This window comes from Emys orbicularis, chromosome 4 (assembly GCF_028017835.1).
Source record: "Emys orbicularis isolate rEmyOrb1 chromosome 4, rEmyOrb1.hap1, whole genome shotgun sequence".
Taxonomy (NCBI): domain Eukaryota; kingdom Metazoa; phylum Chordata; order Testudines; family Emydidae; genus Emys; species Emys orbicularis.
The window spans coordinates 124,820,117-124,835,602 of record NC_088686.1 but is presented as its reverse complement, the minus strand read 5'-3'; the positions used below and the strand labels follow the sequence as shown (position 1 = coordinate 124,835,602).

At 53.6% G+C, this 15,486-nt stretch overlaps 1 pseudogene; it reads left to right on the top strand.

The window, feature by feature from the left end:
- LOC135877823 (voltage-dependent L-type calcium channel subunit alpha-1S-like) overlaps nucleotides 1–15,486 on the top strand; it is a 94,232-nt pseudogene that overhangs the window by 43,848 nt on the left and 34,898 nt on the right.

Sequence of the window (15,486 nt, the reverse complement as noted above, 5' to 3'; positions counted from 1 at the left end):
GTTTGCCTTCCTCTGGGGCACAGATCACTTGCAAGGACCCGCTAGGTATGTCTCAATAAAACAAATCCCTGCCATTGCAGGGGCCTGAGCCATTGGTGGGCCCCTCGATCACTGGACTGCTGGCTCAGGTTTCCGTGGAAACCTCAGCAGAGTGGGGCACACAGCTGAGGTAAAATGGGACTGCTCTAAAAAACTGGAATCAGGACTCCTGGCTTCTGCCCCTACCACTGCCACTAACTGCCTGTGTGATCACTGGCAAGTCACTTAACATCACTCTGTGCCTCAGATTCCCCACCTTTAAATGGTCTTGGATTGTAATACTGTGAATGTACAGAGCCTTTCATCTGAGGACCCCAAAGCACTGTCACTAACCTCGTTTTACACATAGGGAAACTGAGGCCCAGAGTGGGGAAATTACTTGCCCAAGGTCACCCAGCCAGATGCTTACAGAGCTGGGAAAAGAACCCAGGAATCCTGACACCTTAGGCCATGGTCCTTTCCCAGAACCAGGAATTGAACCCAGGAGTCCTGACCCTAAATCGCCAGCATTAACCACTAGAACACTGACTGGCGAGGCCACATCTGGAGTACTGTGTCCAGTTTTGGGCCCCCCACTACAGAAGGGATGTGGACAAATTGGAGAGAGTCCAGCGGAGGGCAATGAAAATGATCGGGGGGTTGGGGCACATGACTTACGAGGAGAGGCTGAGGGAACTGGGCTTATTTAGTCTGCAGAAGAGAAGAGTGAGAGGGGATTTGATAGCAGCCTTCAACTACCTGAACAGGGGTTCCAAAGAGGATGAAGCTCGGCTGTTCTCAGTGGTGGCAGATGACAGAACAAGGAGTAATGGTCTCAAGTTGCAGTGAGGGAGGTCTAGGTTGGATATTAGGAAAACCTATTTCACTAGGAGGGTGGTTAAGCACTGGAATGGGTTCCCTAGGGAGGTGGTGGAATCTCCATCCTTAGTGGTTTTTAAGTTCCGGCTTGACACAGCCCTGTCTGGGATGATTTAGTTGGGGTTGTTCCTGCTCTGAGCAGGGGGTTGGACTTGATGACCTCCTGAGGTCCCTTCCAACCCTAATCTTCTATGATTCTATGAACACTCTCCCCTCCCAAAGATGGGAACAGTAGCTAGGAATCCTGGCTCCCGGGCGCTAACCCTTGGACTGCTGTGCTCTGCCAAGGATAATCCTTTCCTGACTGCTGTGGGGGCTGGGAGGCTTAATTCATTAGTGTCGTAAAGATGCTGGTGCGAAAGGAGCAGTCACAGTGCAAAGCATGTATGTATTATTGTTGTATTTATTATTAGCACCAGGTGTGCAGTTTCCATTCAGCGGGCAGTGTGCCGTCTGTCTGCCAAAGCTCCTGGTTGTAGGACGTTCAAATAACATCTGGTCTCCCGAGTTACCAAAACCTCTGCCTGATTTTTATCTTCAGGTTCTGGGATATTTTGACATCGGCTTCACCTCCGTGTTCACAGTTGAAATAGTCCTGAAGGTGAGTCACACCCCATTTTTCTGGAGACGATGCATAATGGGGTGATGCCAGCGGTGAGGGGAGCCGCTGATTGGGGCAGAGCAGAGGCAGGCGTCAGCAGTGGCTGCAGTGAATGGGGAATCTTTGATTGAGGCTGCTGCACACAGACAGACACTGGGGTTTCGCTGGCCAGCCTGTGCCACTTACTGTTACCACTAGGGCGGCCTCCTCCGTACAGCTGGTCAGAACATTTTCCTCAAACGTTTTTCGTTAGTTTCTCCAAAACTGAAATTTGTCATGAAATTGTGTTGATTCTGACAAAAATTCCTGCCAAAAAAAAGAGGTTTGGAAATGTTCAAAATGTTGTTTAGAATTTGATGTCCTTTCTTTTTTCATGTTTACATTATTTCATACCATGGCAGGAGTAACAGCACATAATAGGTTTCCATCAATACGAACTAGCAACTGCCATTAATGTACCCTCATAATATGCCCTATTACTGTGACATGTCATAATATAATAGAAATTAGGGCTGTCAATTAATCGCAGTTAACTCATGCGATTAAATTAAAAAATCACGATTAGTCGCAGTTTTAATTCCACTGTTAATCGATAGAATGCCACTTGAAATTTGTTAAATATTTGTGGATGTTTTTCTACATTTTTAAATATATTGATTTCAATTACAACACAGAATACAAAGTGGGGGGGGATAGCTCAGTGGTTTGAGCATTGGCCTGCTAAACCCAGGGTTGTGAGTTCAATCCTTGAGGGGGCCACTTAGGGATCTGGGACAAAATCAGTACTTGGTCCTGCTAGTGAAGGCAGGGGGGCTGGACTCAATGACCTTTCAAGGTCCCTTCCAGTTCTAGGAGATGGGATATCTCCATTAATTTATTTATTTAAAGTGTACAGTGCTCACTTTATATTATTTTTGATTACAGATATTTGCACTGTAAAAATGATAAATAAAAGAAATAGTATTTTTCAGTTCACCTCATACAAGTACTGGAGTGCAATCTCTTTATTGTGAAAATGCAACTTACAAATGTAGATTTTTTTGGTTCCATAATTGCATTCAAAAACAAAACAATGCAAAACTTTAGAGCAGGGGTGGCCAACCTGTGGCTCCGGAGCCACATGCAGCTCTTCAGAAGTTAATATGCGGCTCCTTGTATAGGCACCAACTCCGGGGCTGGAGCTACAGGCGCCAACTTTCCAATGTGCCCGGGGGGTGCTCACTGCTCAACCCCTGGCTCTGCCACAGGCCCTGACCCCACTCCACCCCTTCCCACCCCCTCCCCTGAGCCTGCCATGCCCTCGTTCCTCCCCCTACCCCCCCCCCCAGAGCCTCCTGCACGCCACGAAACAGCTGATTGGGAGGTGCGGGCAGGGAGGGGGAGGCGCTGATCGGCGGGGCTGCTGGTGGGCGGGAGGTGGGGGGGGAGCTGATGGGGGGCTGCTGACATATTACTGTGGCTCTTTGGCAATGTACATTGGTAAATTCTGGGTCCTTCTCAGGCTCAGGTTGGCCACCCTTGCTTTAGAGCAGTGGCTCTCAAACCTTTTTTACTGGTGACCCCTTTCACATAGGAAGCTTCTGAGTGCGACCCCCATTATAAATTAAGAACACTTTTTTATATATTTAACACCATTATAAATGCTGGAGGCAAAGCGGGGTTTGGGATGGAGGTTGACAGCTCACAACCCCCCATGTAATAACCTTGTGACCCCCTGAGAGGTCCCAAACCCCAGTTTGAGAACCCCTGCTTTAGAGCCTACAAGTCCACTCAATCCTACTTCTTGTTCAGCCAATCACTCAGACAAAAAAGGTTTCAAAGTAGCAGCCGTGTTAGTCTGTATCCGCAAAAAGAACAGGAGTACTTGTGGCACCTTAGAGACTAACAAATTTATTTCAGCATAAGCTTTCGTGGGCTACAGCTCACTTCTTCGGCTGCATAGAATGGAACACACAGACAGAAGATATTTATACATACAGAGAACATGAAAAGGTGGAAGTACGCATACCAACTGTAAGAGGCCAATCGATTGAGATGAGCTATCAGCAGCAGAAGAAAAAAAAACCTTTGAAGTGATAATCGAGATGACCCATAGAAGGTGTGAGGAGAACTTAACATGGGGAAAAAAAATTCAATTAGTGTAATGACCCAACCATTCCCAGTCTCTAAAGTTTGTTTACATTGATGGGAGATACTGCTGCCTGCTTCTTATTTACACTGTCACCAGAAAGTGAGAACAGGCATTCACATGGCACTTTTGTAGCTGGCATTACAAAGTATTTATGTGCCAGATATGCTAAATATTCGTATGCCCCTTCATGCTTCGGCCACCATTCCAGAGGACAGGCTTCCATGCTGATGACGCTCGTTAAAAAAATAATGCATTAATAAAATTTGTGACTGAACTCCTTGGGGGAGAACTGTATGTCTCTGGCTCTGTTTTACCCGCATTCTGCCATATATCATGTTATAGCAGTCTCAGATGATGACCCAGCACATGTTGTTCATTTTAAGAACACTTTTGCTGCAGATTTGACAAAACGCAAAGAAGGTACCATGTGAGATTTCTAAAGATAGCTACAGCACTCAACCCAAGGTTTAAGAATCTGAAGTGCCTTCCAAAATCTGAGAGGGACAAGGTGTGGCACATGCTTTCGGAAGTCTTAAAAGTGCAATATTCTGATGCAAAAACTACAGAACCCGAACCACCAAAAAAGAAAATCAACCTTCTGCTAGTGGCATCTGACTCAGATTATGAAAATGAACATGCGTCGGTCCGCTCTGCATTGGATTGTTATCAGTCAGAACCCGTCATCAGCACGGACGCATGTCCTCTGGAATGGTGGATGAAGCATGAAGGGACATATGAATCTTTAGCGCATCTGGCATGTAAATAACTAGTGACGCCGGCTACAACAGTGCCATGAGAACACCTGTTCTCACTTTCAGGTGATATTGTAAATAAGAAGCGGGCAGCATTAGCTCCTGCAAATGTAAACAAACTTGTTTGTCTGAGCGATTGGCTGAACAAGAAATAGGACTGAGTGGACTTGTAGGCTGTAAAGTTTTACATTGTTTTATTTTTGAATGCAGTTATTTTTTGTACATAATTCTACATTTGTAAGTTCAACTTTCATGATAAAGAGATTGCACTACAGTACTTGTATTGGGTGAATTGAAAAATACTATTTCATTTGTTTTTTACAGTGCAAGTATTTGTAATCAAAAATAAATATAAAGTGAGCAGTGTGCACTTTGTATTCTGTGTTGTAATTGAAATCAATATATTTGAAAATGTAGAAAACATCCAAAAATATTTAAAGAAATGGTATTCTATTATTGTTTAACAGCAAGATTAATCAATATTAATTTTTTTAATCGCGATTAATTTTTTTAATCGCTTGACAGCCCTAGTAGAAATATTATTTTAATATAGTTTATTTTAAAACTCTTTAAGGGCAGCTGCCACTTAGCATGGATTGAAACAGCTTCGCTTTTCTTTTAGATCAAAATGTCTCCTGTTTGTGTTGTAATGAAATAGTTTGACACTGGAGTTACAATGCAAACAGCAGACGTTTTGACCCAGAAGAGAAGAGAAGATGTTTCAATCAGTGCTAAGTAGCAGCTGTCCTTAACTGTTTTAAAAATGCACAGATTAATCCATTCCAAGGCCAGAAGGCACCATTACGATCATCTGGTTTGACCTACTATGTGACACAGACCATAGAACGTAGAGAATGCCTTTAGAAAAACATCCCCTCTTGATTTAAAAATTGTCAGTGGTGGAGTCTCCACCACGTCCCTGGGTAAATTGCTCCAATGATTAATTACCTTCACTGTAAACAATTTACACCTTCTTTCCAGTCTGAATTTGTCTAGTTTCAACTTCCAGCCATGGGACTATATTATGCCTTTCTCTGCTAGACTGAAGCACCCGTTATTAAATATTTAAAATAAAATCAATAGAATAATTAAACGATTATGTCATTTTACGACATCAGTAGTAGTAGTGTATGCCACAGACATGTCATTAAATAATAGAAAAATAAAAATATTAAACAAACAAAACAAAAAAGAAATAAAATAAAATAAAATAAAACAAAACAAAATTTCAAAGTGTTCCAGAACCAACATTTTTCAAAACTTCCATTTCATGGGATATTTTGAAAATATTTTTTTTGTTCCAATCGGGACCAAAACCAAATGATGATGTGTCGAAATTTCCCCCGAAACAGAAATGCCGAGTTTTGACCAGCTCCGCTCCTGAGTCCTGCCCTAGACGGAGCAGTCAGAGAAGGCCCTGCGGGCCGTGCTCTACTGTGGCCGGTTGGGCGCCCAGGGAAGCATTTGTTTAGTGGCTGTCAGCCCAGTTCCTAGGCCACAGGTGTCTGCGTGAGAAAAGCACCATCACAATTGGCAGCTGGGCCAAAAACGGGCTGTGGAGAATGAACTCCCTGGAGAGACTCCTGTGGGGTGGGGCTGAGGCTCGCTGGCTCGGTGGTACATGATAAGCTTCCTTTACTGTGCCTATTCTGTGGATCTAGAGAGGACTTAAGTGTCCAGGGCTCCAATCTGGCTTCTTTCATGAGCAGCAGTCACTAAAAAGAAAGAGGATCAGAGGTGATCTGCCCCGTTCCCATTAACTCCCCTCTGCTCCCCTTCAGATGACCGCATACGGTGCATTCCTTCACAAGGGGTCCTTCTGCTGGAACTACTTCAACATCCTGGATCTGCTGGTGGTTGCTGTCTCCCTCATCTCCATGGGAATTGAGTAAGCACCCGTTGTAGCAACAGGTCTGCCTGTTCAGCAGAGGATAGGGCCATCTGCTGTGCTGTCATCTACGTTGGCAATAGAGACGTAGGATGGGTTAGGCCATTGGTCTGTCTAGCCTAGTATCTCACCTCCAGCAATGACCAGTAACTGATGCTGCAGATGGTAAGGATGCACCTGGGCAGATGCAGGGCTGTAGATGGAGGGTGGGGAGTAATTCCCTCCTGATCCCTGTGACAATCAGCCTGTGCCAAGAAGCATGTGAGTTGGTTGATTCCCCTTGCATTAGCATTCATACACTATTCAGTGCCACTAAGTCATCCAGCCACGCTGTTGGGAGTAAGGAAATAAACAACCCCTGAGAATGGGGAGGAGAGGCTATGCCATGAATTGGATACGCAAGGATTTTGTGGGCAGGCACCCACTTCAATCTGGAATTGCCTTCCTCCTCCCGCAAGTTCCTTCAGGACTCCTGGGTTCTGTTCCTCACGGTGGGTGGGAATGTGGCCTAGGGGCTAGGGCTCAGGACAGGGATGTCAGCGATCCTGGGGGCTAGACCCAACTCTGCTACTGATGTACTGTGCAGCCGCCTGCCCCTTACAGGAATGGTGGGAAGCGCCTGGAAGTGCTGCCCTTGGGGAGCTCTGTCAAACTGGATTGCAATCCCTTCCTAGAACACATGACAGCCTGGCCCCGCCAGAGCATGCTCCCGGCCTGTCCTCCTGCCCCTGCCGCTCCGCACCCCCCGGCCTGCCCCCTGCAGCACACCGCCAGCCGGCCCCCCCAGCATGCCCCTTCCTGCTCTGTACCTCCCGGCCTGCCCCCCAAGCATGCCCCACAGACTACCCCCTCCTGCCCCTGCCACTCCACACCCCCCAGGCTGTCCCCTGCAGCACACCGCCAGCCTGCCCCCCAGCCTGCCCCCTCCTGCCCCTGCTGCTCTGCAACCCCCGGCCTGCCCTCCAAGCATGTCCCCCAGCCTGCCCCCTCCAGTATGCCCCGTCCTCCCCTGTCTGTCCCCCCAGTCTGTCCCCTCCTGTCCCTGGCAGGTACAGCTCCCCTGCCCATGTTGGAGGGGCACAGGTTTTGGCTCTCCCCCGATGCATCGCTGCAGGCCGGTTTGGCTCCTGACGGCGTGTGAGGAGCTGATTTGTCTGGCCAGACCCCAAGCTGGCTGAGTCACCCCGTCTCCCCCCGCCCTCCCCAGGTCCAGCGCCATCTCCGTGGTGAAAATCCTGAGGGTGCTGAGAGTCCTGTGGCCACTGCGGGCCATTAACAGAGCGAAGGGGCTGAAGGTGAGAGCAAGGCGGGGACAAGGGCCCTCCATAGGGGGTGGACACGTGCCACTCGGCTTAGAGCAGGTGTCTGGCTCCGCCCCACCCGAGCGGCGTGCTGAGGCTATGGAGGAGGGGGGAAGCGGGGGAGGGGCTCTGGCCACCGCTGCCAGCCCCGCCGCCGCGTTCCCTCACAGGCGCACAGCCCCGCCCCCCAGCGTTGCCGGGCGGCATGGTAAGGCTGCAGGGGATGGGGGGAGCTGGGAAGGGGCTTTGACTGCCGAGGCCCCAATGCGAGCGGCGCTCGGCCGCCCTGGCAGCCGCTTTTCGCTCTTTAAATAGCTGACCGGGGGAAATCCCGGACATTTTTAGATTATTAGAAATCCCCCCCGGACGGCTATTTAAAGAGCGAAAAGCCGGACATGTCCGAGGAAACCTGGACGTATGGTAACCCTACACTAACTAGTTGTGACGGAGCGAGACTCACCACCATGGCGCCTCCTGCTGGCCGTTCTGGAATTAGCTCAAATCCTTCCACAGGGCGGTCTCCTCCGGTGGTGTCTCGCTCCCCGTTACTCCCGCTTTGCTGTCTCCACCACTCTGTGACCCGCGTTGCTCCCCGGCGTCCTCTTCTCTCCGCTGTCTCCCACCCCTTTCGGGGGGACTGGCAGTCTATAGTCCAGCCACTCGCCTCAGTGGCCTGCTGCAGTCACCAGTCTAGTCCCTTGCTCCAGGGGCAAACTGCAGTCTGTGTGGGCCACTTCCCTCAGGGCAAGTGGGGGGCAGCCCTAGCATGTTGTCTGCCCTTCCTCCGGGGCCTGAGTCTGGCAGCGGTCAGCCAGAAGCTCCTTCTGCTCTGCTACCCTGCCCAGCACTGCTCTAGCCATGGTGCTCCTAGGCACCCAATCCTTCTCCCTAGCAGGCCAGGGAGAGACTGCCTTTTGCTCTGTTGAGCAGCCCTTTATATATGGCTTCTGCTGGCCTTGATTGGCCGCTGCAACAAGCCACCTCCTGATTGGCTCGTTTCTCTAATGGGAGGGTTCTGCGCAGGCTCCCTCTGGCCTGCTTTAATCCTTCCTCCCTGTGTGGGGCAGCCGCCCCACCACACTAGCGTATTGGCTATGTGGGAGCAGCACAGTATCGACCCTTTGAGCTGCAGTGGGGGCCTGCCCCAAGTCAGTAGGGTGACCAGACTTTCCCGATATTTAACTCTCTGTCCTGTGTCCCGACCGATGTATGATGGACATGAATCCTGCATGACAGTCGTGGCGGGAACTAGCACCACTGGGAATGCCGGAGGTCCCTCATGCAGTGTGGCTCGGGCCCAGCTGCGAGGCCAGTGTGCAACGGTGGGAGCATTTTTTGCACCTTCTTAAAGGGAGCAGCAGGTCCCACTCCCGAGGGGGCTCCTCACCCCATTTGTCCCAATATTGTAGGGCTGCCAGGCCTCCGATTGGTGCAGAGCTGGTAGGCTCCCTACCCAGATGGCTAGTGGTAAAATCTCCCTCTGGGTTCTAGGTGCAGGGACGGCCGGGGGGCTCTGCGCACTGCCCCGCCATGAGCACCGGCTCCGCAGCTCCCATTGGCTTGGGACCGCGGCCAATGGGAGATGCTGTGGCGGCACCTGTGGGCGAGGCAGTGCACAGAGCCACCTAACCGCCCCTCTGCCTAGAAGCCAGAGGGAGATGTTGCCACTTCTGGGGAGCTGCCTGATGTAAGCGCCGCCCGGAGCCAGCACCTCTGCCCCAGCCCTGAGCCCCCTCCCGCACCCAAATTCTCTCCCGGAGTCAGCACCCCGAACCCCCTTCCTGCGCCCCAACCCCCTGCACCAGCCCTTTGACCCCCTCTTGCGGCGGGGGCCAGAGCAAGGCCTTGCGTCCCCGACCTGCGGCTTGCAGAGGGGACCGGAGCCGGGGCCGTGCGTCCCTGACCCGCGGCTTGCAGAGGGGGCCGGAACCGGGGCCATGTGTCCCCGACCCACGGCTTGCAGAGGGGGCCGGAGCTGGGGCCATGCACCCCCCTCACAGCTTCCTAGGGTTGTGCACTCCCCTCCCCCATGCCTCCGGTGTGCCCCCCCATGTGTCCTGATATTTTACTCTTGAGATCTGGTCACCCTACAGGTCAGTGACTGGCGGTGGCCTGCCAACAAGGGGTGGCGGTGGGCTGGGGAGCCCCCTCGGGAGTGGGACCTGCTGCTCCCTTTAAGAAGGTGCAGAAAATGCTCCCACCATTGCACACTGGCCTCGCAGCTGGGCCCCAGCCACACCCCATGAGGGACCTCCGGCATTCCCAGTGGTGCTAGTCCCCGCCACGACTGTCATGCAGGACTCATGCTGCCCCCGTGCCCTCTCCCCCGCCCAAGGAAAGCTAGAATATGGCCCTCTATGGCCCATTCCTGCCTGGGAGTGCAAGGGGCTCCGGCTTCCCACCCAGACTAATAACTGGTTAGAACTGGCTCCAGGGAGGGCAAAGTCCAGGAATGAGCCGAGGGTCAGAAGCCAAATGCCAGAGCCGAAGGTGTGGTAAGCCACGGGCAGGCCTGGGGATCGAAGCCAGAAATTTGAAGCTGGAAGGGAGCAGGGACTGGAACAAGGGCAAGTGCTGCTGCAGGCAAGGTACCCGGTAAGCAGCCGCTGATCTGCGGTGGGGGCCGGGCTTAGAACCGTCAGGGGCTGTGACCTCTCTGTCAGTTCCAAGGTAGTGCAGATAGGCTCACTGATTGCTTTGCAGCGAAGTTAGTCAGGGACTAGGCCAGCGGCTGGGCCTAGCTGGTCTGATACCTGACAGCACCCCGCTTCTTTTAGGGTTGCCTCCCTGGAGCCCTTGGGCTGGGTTTCTTGGGGAGCCTGCAGGAGGTCCAGGACATGGACGTGTTCCAGGGATTCCCACAAATGCTCTTCCGGGCCGCATCCCTCCCCATCACTCAGCTATTGGAGTCGTCCCCGGACTCGGCGGGAGTCCCGATCCGCTGGCCCATGCGTTCCTCTTGGCCCAGCCCAGTTATTGGCAGAGGGGGAGGAGTAGCATGGGGTGGGAAGGGATTCTCGGTGAAAGGTTTCAGGAAGGAGATGTGGAACAAGGGGTGGACCTTGAGGGATTCTGGCAGCTGCAATCAAAAGGTTACCGGGTCAAGTTTTTCTGTGATCACAAATGGCCCTAAGGACTTGTGGTCCAGCTTCACAGATGGATGGGTGGATTCCAGATCCTGAGCACCTGAGGTTGTTATGAGTCTCATGCCCAATGTGCAAGAACAGAGGGAGTTAACCCAGGCGACCTGGGCCAGAAGGGGCCGAGAGCAGAACGCCTAAGCGATTGCTGGTAACCGTGCACCAGGGCAGCCTGGAGTCAGAGAGGGGCAGAAATGTTTCATCACAACAATTCTCCTGTGGAAAATGCTGATGCTGTTGAAAACGTTCCCTTCTGATGAAATATCATTTGGAACCCCCTCCCGCAATGAAGCGTTTTGCTAGCGTCAGCCATTCAGCCATTTTCTGAATGGAATGTTTGGGGGATTTTTGGTTTGATTTTTCATTTAGAAACAAACCACAGATTTAAGCTGACGAAGGTCGAAGGCGGCGGGAAACATTCCCGTTTTCTCAGAGCAAAATATTTAGATCGGCTCCAAACACAACTTTTGTTTCATGGGAACTTTCTAATTTTTATGTTTTCAGAACAGGGAAAAAAATGTTCAAAATCACAGGATTTCCTGCGCAGTGAGAAATCGGGTCTGGCCTGGCTCTGCAGGGGAGAGGGGCAGGGAGCGGAGCTGGAGGTTTTATAGCTGGGAGTGTTTCATAATTGCCCACGGTGCCACCTCTGCTCCACGGGCGTCAACGCTTGACCTTTTTCCTCCTGTTGCCCCAGCGCCAGTGTGTCCAGTACGCGCTGAAAGCCCGCCCTCTGAGACGCTACATCCCCAAGAACCCCTATCAGTACCAGATCTGGATGTGGTGACCTCCTACTACTTCGAGTACCTCATGTTCTTCCTGATCATGCTGAACACCATCTGCCTGGGCATGCAGGTGAGGAGGGAGCAAAGCTAACGACCTCGCTGTTGGGTGGCAACCTTTGATCACTGTCCATGGGGCCTGGGGGTGGGGTGTCCAAGACCACCTTGCTCTTGGTAGCAGACTAGCAAGCCATCAAAGTGAGACTCAGGCTGGGCCACTGGTCGGGTGCCCCTGGATATCTGGGTTTGGATCTTGGCTTGGAATACTTCAGGCAGTTCAGCATCACTGCTCCAGGGAGGCCCCTCCTATGGAAAAGCCGCGGGTGCTATAGGTGAGGAGGGAGGGACGGTGGCACAGCTATGTGTGAGTGCGGAGACGCCCCGGGCTGCGGATCAGGAGTCAGGAACATCTACAGAGCTGTGGGGCAGGACCCAGGGCTGGAACAGGGAGGGAGCTAGGGGGCAGGACTATTGGCAGAGCTGTGTGTGGAATGGGGGAAAGCATCACAACTTCTGCTCACATTCCAACCCCGCCAGAGCTCTAGGTTTGTATGTTGGTCTCAGGCTCTCTCATCTGGCCCAGAATCTGAGAGCCCAGCCTCATACCTGCTCCCCATAGCCCAGTGGGCTAACCTGTGCCTCTTCCTGGCTCCCCAGCACTACAACCAGTCAGCTGAGATGAACCACCTCTCGGACAACTTGAACGTGGCCTTCACCATCCTCTTCACCCTGGAGATGTTCCTCAAGCTCATGGCCTTCAAAGCCAAGGTGAGTGTGGGGTGAAAGTCTGGGGGGCATGAGTCTGGAGAGGGGTGCTGGGGGGGTGCATAACGTGACCAGGATGTGGGCAGCCGTGCCCAGTGGTTGGAGCAGGAGTCAGAGCCCAGTGTCAGAACCGAGTTACCTGAGCTGAGACAAGGCAGGAGCTGTCCCAGCCATGGACAAATGCTTTGAGTAGCCACTGGACTGCTGCTACTGCCGCTGCTGGGCTTAAGAGCTTGTCTGCTGGCTCTCCCCACCCCTCAAGCGCGGTATCCACAGGCAGCCTGCTGCAGGCCAGCTGTGCTCGTTGGGTTGCCTGGAGACTGGCTCCGCTGCAGACCCCGATTCCTGACTGGCAGGTGCGAGTCCGGAGTGGGGCCCAGGGGGTGTGAATCTGGAGGAGGGCAGGGGCTCACCCCAAGCGGTGGGCATGGCATTTTCTCCCCATGCAGCGTCCCGGGAACACAATCCCCTCGGAGCCTGGGGCCCCGGAGAGACCTGCCCACGCCCAGTCACTCATGTGGACAGTGCCACTGAAGTCACCTGGGCAAGGGCTGCAGGCTGACCTGGCAGCTCCTGAGGGGAAGAGCAGGGCCAATCCAGGCCACAAGGGGGAGCCCTTCCTCCAGCTACCTGTTCGCCCAACACCCCCACCCCCACTCCGCTGCTCTCACTGTCCTGGGTGTCTCTCCAATGGGGGTGGGAGGCTAGTGGTCCTCCCTGGAGCTCTCCGGACCCCCCATCAAACCAGGCTTGCGTGTGAGCGGCCCTGGGAGAGCCCCTGAACCTCCCCCCACCACAGCCACTGAGCCACGTGAGAGGTGAGGCAGAGCCCCCCGCCCCGCAGGCCTGTCCCCAATGCCACTGAGAGACGGCCATCACCTCCGTGGTCCCTGTCGATGTGCCCGGAGGGGAATCCCTCCCCTGCCCGACCTCACGAGCGATTCAGTCACGTGAGCCGCTGCTCCATGGGCTGCCTTGGCATCCAATGGTCGCTTTTCCCTGAACCCCACCAATGCCAGCCCTCGGGGGTAGAGAACCCCAAATGTGGATGGTCCTCTGGGAACCAAGCCCCCTCCAGGTCATCCCTCTGAGCGTAAGGGATAATCACACGTTGTCTTGCTGCCACTTGGTTCAAACAGATCCATGCCCACCGGGCACTTACCTAGTACAAGAACAGCCTCCTCCAGCCTCCCCCTGCCTTCCCTATACGCCTGTAGCCCCAGGCAGCCAGCGTGGGGCATGCCGCAAGAGCCGCTGCTTGCGACCCATACACAGTGATGTGGGCCGGGGCAGGTGCACTGCAGGGAATGTTTCCCAGTGCAGCTCCTTGGCCACACACCTCCCCTGTACTTGCGAGCCGTGTCTTCCCCGCCATCCCAGCCCTGACTCGAGCTCCCTTGATGGACAATCACACTGTTGCTGGGCCTGTTGGGGGCTAGGAGCGTTCGTTCCCTGGCGTGCCGAGGACTCGCCCAGAATAAGCATCGGCACCAATCAGCTGGGAAGGTCTGACCCCAAGAGCTCAGTGGGTGCTGGGTGCCAGCGGATAAGAGTAGACATGGAAGGAAATCTAAATCCAAGCTCTGCAGTGCTCTCTCCATCTCGAGGCATGGGGGGCAGCCTGGCCATGCTGGCTGTGTTCTGTGTGGGCAAACGGAGACCCTCCCTCTGGCGCGGTGAGTGGGGCAGCGGTTTGCAAGGGAGAAAGCGCGCTGCGCTCAGGAACGGCAGGTCTCCTCCGCAGGGAGTTTATAACCCCCCTGTCTGACCCTCAGCTTCTTCCTTTCCTTTCCCCCTGTTCGGCCCCCCCAGTCATTCCCACCTCATTACTCTCTCCAATCTCAGGGCTATTTCAGCGACCCCTGGAATGTCTTTGATTTCCTCATCGTCATCGGTAGCATCATCGACGTCATCCTGAGCGAGATCGATGTAAGTGCCGCGATGGGCGGAGGGAACGTGTCCGAGAGCATGGGCAGGACAGTGATGTCATGGCAGTGACAGCCTTGGCAGGCTGCCAGCGTCCCACTGTCACATGGGAGGCCCGGGTTCCTGCAGGACTGCGCGGGACACCGGTCCGGCTGGCAGAGCAACCTGGGCCGGGCAGAAGGAGAATGGGGCAGGGGCATGGGCACACGGGTTAACCTTCTCCTTGCTGTTTAAGAGACAGCGCTGACGGGATCTCTCCTCAGCCATTACACAGCCATGGTGGACCCCCCCTAGCCTCAGTGGCCCTCACCCCACCCCTCCTCCTGAATCTGCCTGGAGAGGTACCCTGTGGAAACTGCCCTTGTCCTGGGACAGAACCAGAACCTCAAGCTGACTCCGCAGTGACATATGCCAGTACTCCCCAGAGGCTGCACCCATGCCGTGCCCTGCCCGTGTTCTTTAAACTCATGCCCAGATGGCTAGTAATCAGCTCATTGGCCTGAGATCACCATAGAGATGGCTGAAAGGGTTCCCCTTGCCTCATGGTCCCTATAAGAAGTTTCTGCCCTGCGCTCCGTGAGGGTCAGGCACCGTTTCAATCTGCTGCGTGTGCTTGGAGTGTGTCAGTGTGTATGACGATTGCCACATATACCCGGTGCCTACTCTGTATATGTGTGCCTGTATATCCAATATACACCGGAGTATATTCGGTATATACCGTCTACATGATACCACACGTGTACGCTGCAGTGTGTATGTACTGAGCAGCCTGCATACAGAAGCATTGTCAGAGAGGCGTGCACAGTGCATTGCTGGGAGCTGTGTACCTCGTTGCTAGCACGTGGCATGGAAACCGGCTCCATACACACATCGGGTGTGCGGTGCGTACAATCGACCCAGCTGTAGTCGGAGAAGTAGCTTCCGAAGTGAGCACTCCAGTGGGGTTAGCACGTCCTCGCTAATAAAAAGGCCCATCCAGTTGTCACTGCAGAGTCCCCGCTCTTTGTGCTGTCCCAGAGTAGCATTGATCCGTTCCCCCGCATCTGAGAGCGAACCATCGGCAAGGAGATCCGGCCCGGAGGAGATGAAATGTCATCCTCTCCTGTTCTCGGGCACAGCTTCCCAGCCCCAATGCACACCAGTCCTGCATGGTGGATTGCCATCCCTACAGCCCAGAGGAGCCCTCTGGCTGGCTCCGTTCTCCTGGGGCAACTGCACTGGCTGAGCGAGCTGCCGAACTCCAGAGAGCAGGACTCCTCAGAGCCGCCCCCCACCGGGTATTGGGTCATTGGCTCCATTCCCA